Source organism: Cottoperca gobio, chromosome 1 (genome assembly GCF_900634415.1).
Source record: "Cottoperca gobio chromosome 1, fCotGob3.1, whole genome shotgun sequence".
Classification (NCBI taxonomy): domain Eukaryota; kingdom Metazoa; phylum Chordata; class Actinopteri; order Perciformes; family Bovichtidae; genus Cottoperca; species Cottoperca gobio.
In genome coordinates, this window is record NC_041355.1 from 1,530,232 (window position 1) to 1,542,792 (window position 12,561).

General features: G+C 40.7%; 1 pseudogene; it reads left to right on the forward strand.

Annotated features, from left to right (window-relative positions):
* Positions 1-8,839: 8,839 nt before the first annotated feature.
* The window catches only part of LOC115007015 (homeobox protein unc-4 homolog), a 6,811-nt pseudogene continuing 3,089 nt past the window's right edge, over positions 8,840-12,561 (forward strand).

Here is a 12,561-nt window from a genome sequence, read left to right on the forward strand (position 1 = left end):
TGACTGAGCAAAGTCATTGCTACACTCATTTAATCCACCATACAAGTAATTATGTTGGTTTTACAGTCATGACAATATGAACTCTTTTCCCCTGAGCAGCACACTGAACACACTGAACACACTGAACACACTGAACACACTGAACACACTGAACTCTGCATCTGGACTTGTACAGAACACGTGTCACAGTGGAGCAGTGGATGAGGATTAATAGATCTTTGCAGGCGTTCACTAACTTTTTGGTTTAAGCATTAATATATGGAAAAACAGTGTTATCCCTCTCTATATAAAGCCTTAACGTGTGAACTATGTGTCTTAATGATGTATTTACACATCCCTCTGAGGAATAATTATGAATGAATCATCACATTACCTCCTCAGGAAACCTACAATGGATACAGTGCAGCTTTCTCACCCGTGTACCTGAACCCACAACCCCCCACGTGTGATCGCGATGCGGACACACGTGAGGCAGTGCCAATTACATTATTTAAATACTAACCTGAAATGGTGCTTATACTGTAAACCTGGGACATGAGGCTAGTTTAGAAAACAGAACCTGAACCGAAGGAAACACCTTTTGTGTCAAACTGCTTCCGTGTTTGTATTTGGGTGCACACGCGCCGCTCTGACTGAGCTGTTCATTAAAGTGATTTAAATGAGATGCGCGTGAACTTGCTTCCTAATTAAAACATCTTTCCTCGTTTACAGAGCGGCTTTAAAAGCTGAGCTCTTTGGGTGTGTGTGTGTGTGTGTGTGTGTGTGTGGTGGGGGTATGTTCTCCTCCTTCCTGACACCCCTCCATCGTTTCACTCCCGGCAGATGGTTTTGTTGGGCTCCAGTAGCCAGTGGCCGAATAGCCTGATCCATTCTTCGTCTGTGCCCATCAGATCTGAGCATCCCCTCCCCTCCACACACACTTACACACACTTACACACACTTACACACACACACACACACTCACACACACACACACACACACACACACTCCAGATGATGAAGAGATGAGAGGGAAAGTATTGATTGGGCTGTTTAAATGTGTATGCAAATACTTCGAGCCAGTGCATGAAAAATTGGCGTCACCATTCAAATTATATCATTACTTTATTTGAAAATGGTAATTTGCATAGTGGATTTCCCTGTGGGGTAGGGGGGTTAATTAGGTCTATTTCCGTGTGGCTTGTGCCAAGACAGCCAAGGAAAAAAAAAAAGAGGGAGGGGGGGCAGAAGAAAGAGGGAGAGTGAGGGGGAGATCCGACTCGCTGATAACAATTAAAACGGCATTTTGGACTCTTTCAAGCAGAGAACATTTTTGGCATATTAAGCACGTTTTAGGAAAAAGGTGATAAGTTACTTTTAATTGAAATGGAATTATGGCTCCAGAGGAAGTGCGGCTTTGTTACACTCCTTTTTAATATATATACACACACAAAGGCATAACGTTTAATGTATCAAACAAGAGGAGAGTTAAAGGAAACACCTTTTTAAATCAATCACAATGTGCATTTCCTCACATCGTTCTTTAAGAGTTACTCTCATAATGAGATGGAGGAGAAGTTCATAATTACAGAGAAGGAGCTAAAACACACTCGGCTGCAAATGGTTTCCTTTTCTAAATGATCAAAGCTTCCATTAGCAGTCAGGAAAGAGATTTGTGGAGAAAAAACAAAACATCAATACGTTAAATCCCTTCACTTTTAATTGGAAAGGCATCTCCAGGTTTCAGGCTGCACAAAGCGCACTGCAGGATCAGAAAACCTTCCAACAATTCATTTAGATTAGACTCTTAATTATCAGCCAATCGCCTAAATAATGACTGACCTCATTTCAGGATAGTTAAAAATTTACTTGTAGGCAGTAATTGAGTAATTAACTCTCCACTGTTTCACCTTAGTTTGATAATTAAAATATAAATATGACTTGATTCCTCGTCTCAAGAGGCATATCGAGGATTGTGTGGCTCAAAAGAGATTCTTATGTTTCTGTGTTCCGTCAAGTGTTTCCACGTCCGGATGGCGACGTGAATGTGTGTGAAGGACCTACACTTGATTGTTGAGGGACCTTTGGTGACCTTTGGTGAGAGACAGTTCCCCTAAACTTAAGTGATTTTAAAAATAAATATCAAACATCAACCTTAAATACTCACAAACCTTTGAAGGTTAGAAATGTTTGAATAGCTTAGAAATGGTTTTATTTTGGGATCTTATATGCTAACTTGGTCACAAGTGTAGCTTTGATTCTTCAGACATATTTATATATATATATATATATATATATATATATATATATATATATATATTTATACATATAAAGGTGGTGGTGGGCTGTAAATACGAGGGAGGTGAGGTTGTGATTGGAATGTTTTTGAACTAGCAGGAAAAAAAGGTGATGAAGTAAAAAGTCTAACTCCCCCCTCCCTCGGTGACCGAAGATTAAAGCTCCAACCTCCTCGTGTGGAGCTGCTCGGTCAGCGGCAGTGTGACACTCTGGTTGTACTGCAGTGCAAACCGACCGACCCAGCGCCGATCCTGGAATCCATCGGCTATCGGTCTGACGATCATAAGCCTTTGGGGGGGGGGGGGGGGGGGGGATTCCAAGGTAGCCAGTATATCCGGAGCGTCCTGGAGTTGGAGTTGAGAGACGAAGTCTACGACAGTTTTCAAAGCTAAGATCCTCGTCAGCCTATAGCTGTTGGGTTCTGAGACTGTGATTGGTCAAACTGTGTCCTGATGTAGGCTGTTACTGCAAAAGTGTGACCCTCATGGTGGCGCCAGAGGAAAAGTCAGGGGAGCGCCGAAGTCATTAGGATACAACGTCTGGGGACCATGAATGTCTGCACGAAATTTCACGGCGATCTTTCTAATGGTTGTTGAGGTTTGGACCAAACATGGTGGACAACAGACCGACAGACTTAAAGAAGATTAGAGGAATGAAGGATGCAGTTTAAACAGTCGGATCTGTTTACTGGTGATACGCATCACTGCCCAGGTTACTACCTTAGTTTGTTTCAACTGCAGAACTTACTCTCAAACATGCAATTAATACCTGCAGAGAGGCATCAGACACTTCTGAAGGGCGTGTGCACCAGGCTTCACATCAGTACTCACTTCAGCTGCAGTCAAGGAAAAACAACCAAACAACAATGAATTATAAAATAAGAACGATCACGAAGTGAAGGAATCTCGTTTGGACCGTTTTGGCTTGTGCTCGCAAATCATTTCGAAATATGTGGAATGAAAAACATCCATGTCAATCCTGTTCCTTTCGTAACGCCACTTAGAATATCACAAGAACCAAAGTGCAGCTTTTCAAACATTCATGTCTCCTGTCAGAGATCAACTGCAGCAGTGTCCACATGTCACCAGGAGCGCCCCCTACAGGTGGTTTTAACCACGTATTTATTGTAACATGTTATCCCAGGAGGATCACTAGATATACAGAAGGTTTGTTGCGTCGCTCCGCTGCAGCTCCATGTTCACAATACTTCAGCACAGACATTAGAACCGGGTTTGGGTTTTATGTGGGTTTGGTTGTGTTGTCTGCACACACAGATGAGAGAGGGGAGGAAGGCTCGAGGCAATGCAAGCCGAACCCTGGCTTGTGTGCGACTCGCCCATCTTATTATCAAATTAATTAAAGCTAACGTCTGACAATGTCACTCGTGCCCAGCGAAAAAAGGAGGAGGAAGGAAGAAAAGCGAATTTAAATGCTGCGGTCTCTCAGGACCTCATGTCAAGGGCTGCTTTTCATCGAGCACTGCATGTGTTTGGCTCTCACAGACACTGGGAAAGTGGAAGAAAGGGGGGGGGGGGGGGGGGGGGGCTTTGAAAAAAAAAGAGCTTTTGAGCAAATGACAAGAAGGCGTTGGATTTTGATGTTCAAAAATGGGAAATAAATACACACCAGAAAGAGCAGCAAAGAAATAAAAAGCGAATGGAGAGAGCAGAAGAGAGATATAGAGACGGGGTGACATCAAAAGCGCCTCTCAAGCCGTTCAAAGTTGCTCTGAGATTGGGGGGGGCTTTTTAACAACCCGACGACCAGCCAACATTAAAGAGTCCATTTAAAAACTAGACATTGAAATGCAGAAAAGCCTGCTCGTGTGTGGACTCAGGGTCAAGTAACGGAGGGATTATATGGTTCTTCATAATAATATTAATTAAACAATTTACATGCTAATAAGGTAACAATTATCGGAGCTTCTGGTGAAAGATTCAGGTTATTACAACACGCCAATCCCAGGGCTACGGGTCACAGGCAGAACAGCAGAGAGAAATCTCAACTCAAATTAACATTCTGTCAGCTCCAGAAATTGGATAAATAAAGTCGAATTAATTCACAGTAATGGAAGAGGGAGGGGGAGGCACTTATTCAACCAGCTCTGATTACTATTCAGTATTCACCAGCACGCGGGTGGCTTTCTGTCAAGAAATTTAACACAAAATGAAGCAGTCACCGCCTCGGGCAAGATTTGGCCCCTGCGACACCGTTTACAATTTATATGTATAATCTTTCTCTCCCTCTCCCTCCCTCCCTCGCTTCCCCAAAGATGTCCACCTGGACACTCGGTTGCTCCTGGCCTGTGCCATGATTGTAAATTTCCAAACCTTTCATTTTCCAACACACACTTCAATTCGAGCACCATTTCCCCTGCATTAGACAAGACCCTCAACTCGATAGGATAACTTCACATTTTAATTGCAGTAATCTCTTTTTTTTTCTTTCTTTTTTTTTAAACCTCCACCAGACAGCACATTGCTCAACATTTCTACATGTTGTATTCAGGTTTTTTTTGGAAATGTCTTTGTTAGAGATTGGAAAAAGGCATTGTTTGTTGTTAAAAAAAAAGCTTAAACTTATATTCTGAAAGAAAAACAACCACATTTGTTATTTTTATGGCTTTATTAGCCTTACCAGCGGTGAATGTCATACATTCATGGATTATTTCATAATTAGATCAATCCTGAAGGCTTTGGTGATCCCTGCTTAACCTTTGACTTGTGTGGCTCTGAGTGAAATGTCTCAACAACTATTGGATGGATTGCTAATAAATGAGCTATTTTAACTTTGGTGATCCCTAACCTTTCATCTAGCGCCATCATCTGGTCACGTTTTATCTACCCAACACATTGGTTTATCACCAAATACCTGCTAAATTAAAATATACTTAGATAGTAAACATAGTAAACATTATACCTGCCAAACATCCGCATGTTAGCATTGTCCTTCTAATCACGTTAGCATGAAACGTTACTTCGCTCAAAGCTGTGCTGAAGTACAAGCTAACGGAGCTGCTGAATTCTGCTTCTCCGGATTACACGTAAACATCTCAGAGCGACACAGAGAAGAGCTTCATTGGTGACCGTAGGTCGCAGACGCGAAGGTCAAGTCGTGCGGACCTGTCCGTCAAGTATGCTGATCCCACTCCTGCTGGGAGGTTGGTTCCAAACACACACGAAAACAAACGGAAATGTACGACATGCAAGTACAAAAGTCTGAGTGAAGTATAAAGACTACTAAGTGATGACATACGTACGTATCCTCATCCGGTTTGTAGGATAACTTACGTAAAGTTTGATGATGATGGGAAGATCGCGAGCAGTGCAGAACTTTGTGGTGTTTAGAAAAGGTCTGGTTTGTTATGTACATGGCGTTAGTTGAGTACGTAAGCTCTGTAGCAAAAGTATGTTAAAATGCATCGAGGTTAACATAAAGTGTGTTGGTTTGACCCATCCATCCACCCAACATCCTCCCTCTTTATCGCTCTGTATACTACGTCACTACGTCGTCCTCAGACGCAGCTCTCTACAGTTACGTGGGTTAGGGTTAGGGTTAGGGTTAGGGTTAACACATTATAATGCATTTCATTTCCACAGGTATAAGTACGAACAGGGATTAAAACCAGCATGCTTTGTTAGCTACTCAAGTGTTTTCTGTAACTGTGTATTGATACACATGTGATATCTTTATTAACCTGAATGTAGACTCTAATTTAAAGAAGCGTCCCCACTGAATGTGTGGTGACGAACCCTCTGAGAAGATCCTCTACAGTAAGTCAGGAGTGTCTCTGGGTTTCCCGCCCTGAGGGCCGTGCCCTTCTCCTATCTGTGTGGACTCTGGGTCAATTTATTCAAATTATTCAACGCTATCTCCAAGGGTTTTTCAACTGGCCCTGTTTGCTCTTGAGCATGATTCTGTGCCGTTTCTGAGAGATTATTATTTATTAGAGCGTCTATTTTAGGAGTCAGAGCAGGAGAAGTAAAGAAAGACGTGTCATGTCATGCTTGTTCTGACCAACGAGCTGCACGCGACGGTGGTTGAAAGGTTTCTTAAACTGTACATGGTGGAGCAATAATCGTGGTTGACTTAGTACCACCAGGGCCCCCTAACGCCATTAGCTGTGCTTGTGTTTTTCTATTGCACTTTGTTAGCCATTGAGACCCCATGCATGTAAGGCTTTGTGTCCACTGGGTGGTTGGTTTTATTCAAAAGACAGGAGGAACAGAAACCTTAAGATCCAGTAATAAAAGGTGTCAAACTGTCAGGTGGAGTCTTTGTGGAGTTTCTAATGTGACATCTGTCCTATAGAGCCACTTAAATGCAATATTTATATTGTGTGACATCCATGTTTGACATAATATTCTGTACAACATCAAAGTAACCCTGCTCATTTCATTTTAACCAACAGGACAGAGAGTTTGTGATTAAAACATGCAGTTTAAAATGTAAATAATGTGTTTTTTTCGTCTATAAATTCAACATTAAGCAAGCTGTTGTGTGGAGCTTTAACTATAGTCCAAGTTGTTTTATGCAGTTATTGGGAGTCAGTGCAGTGACTGAAAGACATATGTAGGTGCAGGTGAACAAAGAAGAATTATTATGTGAATTTATACACAAAGGTAGTATGAGTAAATATATTATATTTAGAATGACAGTAAATATAAAACAGTAATCCTCTGTTTGTTTTTGATTTATAGAGATACAACTCTGGGGTTATTATTATCTGCATCAAATACTGACTTTTATTTTTCTAAAAGATCAAAACTACCTGATTAAATAAGTCCACAAAGCAGATGTTGGAGGAATCATAATGTCAATTCAACAAATCAATAACATTATGCATCATAATGAGTAGCATAGCAAAACATTTCAACATGACTGCATTTATGCAGCGTACTGTACCTTTATAAAGATTGTTATACTTCTCTCCACTTTAGTTCTTTGCGACTTTTATTCAGAATTAAACTGAACTGAGTCTATTTGTTTCTATCTCTTTGCTAACTGAGTTTTAAAGTTAATTCTTGACTTTAAAAACAATAGATGACAAAACAATCTCATCTCAAGACCCATAGTTATATATTATAGTTATGTTATAGTATAGTATATAGTACATGTACTTTCTATCATATCCCATGATCTTCATCAGTATATGCAGTTTGGCCTGTTGCCATGTGATATGAATTAAAGCTCCAGAAAAGCTACAAAGTGGACCTCGAGGTGAGGTTGTTTCTGTAAATGATATTATCCTGTGTTAAATGTAATAGATTATAAATGTTAATTAGATATGTTTACAAATTGCATTTATTGTAATTGTTTTAAACTGCTGTATTATCAATATGAGGCTAATAAAACCTTCTAAGATGCATCCCTCTTGTTTTATCTTTTACAATAATGCTGTTTGAGGATAAGAGCAAAGACGCTAAAGTTGCAAAGGATTCCTTAAAAAATGTAATTAAACTAGTGTTGTCCTGTAAAGATGCATGCAGCCCGGCTGAATGGAGCCTGCATGTGCAGGTATTGGATTCTTGGAAACGTCACATCATGTAGGCTACAACCCACTTTGTTCGTCGTTAACAACTAAACATTGGTGTAAGCTGTTCAGGTGAAAAATCGAGATAATGATGCAGGAGTTGGGCTTTAGTCGGACGGCTCAGTGTGTGTGTGTGTGTGTGTGTGTGTGTGTGTGTGTGTGTGTGGTGCCTGAGAGATGGAGAGAGGCTTGTAGTTTAAAATGCGATGTGACAGCTCAGGAAAAAGGGGGGGGATGATAAAGGCGCTGTTATTGGATCAATCTGGCCCTGAATGCCCCTGTAAAACACTTACACACACACACACACACACACACACACATACACACACACATAGACACGATGCGGGAGCGCGCCAGCACGCACGAGTGAGAAGAGAAGAGACGAGGAGGAAGGAAAGCTTCATTGCTTCTTAAAGTTAGAAGAAAACGTGTTTTCTTATAATAAATATATAGACTATAAATATAGATTATATTCCTGAAATTTAATGGAGTCGGCATATCAATCACTTGGCTATTTTCTGCGCGCGAGTTTAGCCTCGTGCTCATTGTTTTTGACAGGGATGAATTAAAGGACCGCGCCAGGTGTAATTAGCGATCGATCCGCGAAGAAGAAAAAAAAAAAACTGCTCGCTCTCTTTTCCTCGTGCTCTGCCTTCCGTTACTCCATTAACCGCGTCTCTGACGTCACAGGGCGATTAACGTTTCTTATTGGTCCCGCGAGCAGATGGAGGAGTCCTAATGAGCTGGCTCGCGGAGAGAAAGAGCAGGGTTGACATCTCGGCTGGACCGTAAACGTGAAATACCTCGTATAGCCCGGTCTCCGCCGCTTCTCTACAGACCGTACCGTGGCCGCGGGAGACGGTCTGTCTGCCTGGGTTCCCTTCTCTCCCCCATCCGCCGTCACCTCCTCTCCCTTCTCTCGCAGCTTCTTCCTCCTCTCCCTGACTTTTTTTTTTGTTTTGACTGCATGTTCAGCCACACTGCCTTCCTCTGCATCTTCACTTCGGCCCCGCCGCAGCCCGGGCGAGCATGGACAGTCGGGTACTCGAGCATCCTCACGCCCAGTTTGGAGGGCTCCTTGGGCGGACTGGTGGGCTTCCCGTACGCGCTCGGCCCCCATCACCACCACCACCACCACCACCTCTTCGAGCTCGCCAACGGACACCAGCTTCAGTCCGCGGCCGCCGCCCCCTTCTCTATAGACGGATTACTTAACGGCTCCTGCTCGGCCTCGGTGGTCAGCTCCAACTCGCTGCTCTCGCCCGACGGCGGGCAGTTCAACTCTCCGGTAGGCCTGGCTCTTTTTGTCTCATTACCACAGCTGTGTGGAAACAATGCAATGTATTGTGAAGTGTAATACGTGTAAGCGGTTTGTTATTTGGCCAAAAATGACCGTTTTAGTAGACTTTGAGATTACATCTGAAAGAAAACAATGTCGCCTTTGGAGACTGGTTTTAAACTAGAAAGTCAGTCTGCAGAGAAAACAATGTCGTTTGAAAAGTTTGTGCAGCTTGGTGAATTTAAAAATACATGAAAGGAAAGTTTATGTACAGGCTCATTGGTAATAACTTTACTGTAACAAATGCACTTGAGGTTAAAATAAAGGCAACAATTCTTCATTAATCTCGATGAAATTCACATTGGCTGCTGATTCTTTAATATTAGTCCAAACTTAATTTAGCAATTATTGGAAATGTTTTTAACATTTTAAATATATCATTACAATGTGTGACTTTTAGCCCCTGCAATGTGTAACAGGATGTATTCAGAGTTCAGGAGACACTACACATTTTTAAAGAGTGTGACAGCGGTCAATGTTTTACATCAAAAACTGATGCTTTACAAGCAAATCCTGCCATGACAGTCCCCTCTCTCTCTCTCTCTCTCTCTCTCTCTCTCTCTCTCTCTCTCTACTCTCTCTCACTCACACACACACACTCAAAAACACACACACACACACAAATATAAACACACACTTGTACAAAACACACGTCGACCCCTGCAGATTCTGGAGACCCGGATAAGGACAGTCCAGGTTGTAAACGGAGACGCACGAGGACGAATTTCACCGGGTGGCAGCTGGAGGAGCTCGAGAAGGCTTTCAACGAGAGTCACTATCCGGATGTGTTCATGCGGGAGGCGCTCGCGCTCAGGCTTGACCTCGTGGAGTCCAGGGTTCAGGTAAAGACACGAAGAAATGAGTCAAATGTGTTGGCATTGATTAATTTATTTAGTCGATAGGGTAAAATATAGTTTTGAGTTATTGCTCTATGTTTTCAATACATTACAATTTAACTTCCGTGTCCAAATCTACAAAACATGTTATAAATAAAATGTCAAAAAACATTGTTTTGTGAAGGCCAACCTCATACTGAGATAGCTATTTGTCAATTATCAAGCATCAATAAAGGGTCACTTTTTAAATTATGCATGGAAGCAACCTATTGATTTATGGGTTAATAAAAACAAGGCTATTTACTGAGTAAAGCAAGGGGTGACCATGGCAACTACTATTCTTCCTTTGCCTTCAGTTATATACTATATATAATTATTCCACAGTTTATTCACAATTCTACCCTTATTTTTAATCTATTTGTTCACTTTTAGGTAGTTTAATTTTAGCTTTAAGATCATTTAAGTTAAACTCCATATTTCATATTATCACGGTTATTTTTAAATGGTTTTATTATTAACAAAGACAAAATACAGTGACAGTAAAAGTACGATATTTAAGATTATGCTATTTTGTAGTAAGTAACATATTAACAATATTTACATAATTTAAAAGCTATTGATAATAATACTAGTAGGCCTAATAATATTTTAAAATAAATAATAATATTAATAATGTATTACTAAAAAAGCAGAATTAATAATAATTACTATTTAACAATATACAATATCTTAAGATTATGTCTTTTTAATCAATTATTTAAGTAATAGTAATATAGTAAGCTACATATATTGTGTTAAATGTGACGCTATCTTTCACAATTCAGCATTAGATGTCTATTTAATTAGATAATAATAGCATAATAATATAATCATAATAATGATGATGATAATAATAATAATGATAATAATAATAATAATAATAATAATAACAATAATAATAACGATAATAATAATAATATTAAAGAAAGACATGTAGGTTTAGTACGTAGGCCTATTATTTGCTCAGCATGTAGAAGCCTATCTGTTTATGATATTCCATGTTATTTAACGTATACTCATGTATTTCTAAATGAGCCACATACAATTCGCGTGCACGGTTGTATCGAGTAAAAGCGGGACAGAAGCAGCTCTTCGTTGCTGGATGTTGTTTGGGGATTTCGCTCCTAAACCTCAGATTATTGTTCCCTCAAGCTGCTTAACGCTCCTTTATCACCAGGTTTGCGGGGGGAAGATATAACCAACATTAACAATTCATAAGAAGCGCCATTGTCGCACATGATGTTGGTGTCCCGTCCTTATTATGCAATATTCGCGGATCCTACTTCTGCATGCTAAACTCCTGGCGTTATCAGTGCCGAACATACGGCCCTGAGCGCGCCCAGAGGCCGGGCAGCGAGAGCTCTAGGCGGGGGAAGCTCCCTCTCTTGGCTCGGTGCGGAGGGAGGAGAGCCGGGGATTGCCGTGCAAGAGTAAAGCCCAATATGAACGCAGGGGCTGGGTGTTAAAGAACATACAGAGACGGGCTGATTTAGCTACGGTACAATTAAATGTAATTGGCGGAGTTTCCCATTACACAGACTCATTGGTAATTAACGCCGGCACATCTGTGCATCTGCTGGTCCACCGCTGTGACCTATTAACCTAATGTACTCTTTAACGTGCAGAGCTGCAGTAAACAAAGACACAGGCAGAGGACTTCACTTGTTTCAGGGCTTTGTGGAATTTGTTTGGATTTGTAGGCAATATGGTTTTGTCCTTACCATCTGATAACCACTGTGACACTGATTTATCACTCGTGCCCTGGCAGGTGTGAGGTCTGTTGTTGTCTAAACACACAGCAGAAGTGACGTTTTCTGTAGGCCTACTTCAGTGTATTCATTCTGCTGAAGGGGATAAATGATCAGGAACACTTTAATCCAAGAGCAAATAACCCCATTCATCTTTAAAAATACCCTTAAAAGTGAACATCATAGTGTTCATATACAGGAAGCATTTATTGCAGGGAGGTTGGACTGAATTGCATCAGATGTTCATGTTAGTCGTGTGCAAGATGTAGTTTTACGAGTCCAGCCTAAAATAAATGAATGCCCTGTTTTATAAAACGTGTATAATCATTGCTGTCCCAACTAATGCACACTTATGTATATTTTAGATGAACTGATCCATTGTTTTTATGATTATTTAGTCTGTGAAATGTCAGAAACATTCCTCAAATAGGTTGTTCTTGTCCAACCAACAGGACATATATTTAATATGCACAAATCAGAAGAAAAGCAGAACATCATCAGATCAGAGAAGCTAAAAGAAGCAATTATTACCTTAATAAGTGACTTCATTTATTAATAGATTAACAAAATTGTTGATGCTTAATTATCTGGTAATGGACTAATCCAATGATCAACTCATTTCTGCAACAAAACCACGAAAACAAATGACCCAATGTATGCAATTATAGATGGTGTTTGACAGATGTTGACATGGAAGACACTCCTTTCAAACAAAAATCATCTCATGTGCCAATGTTCCACCTTTGTGTATTTCATGTGTGTGTGTGTTTGTTTGTGTGCTCAGGTTTG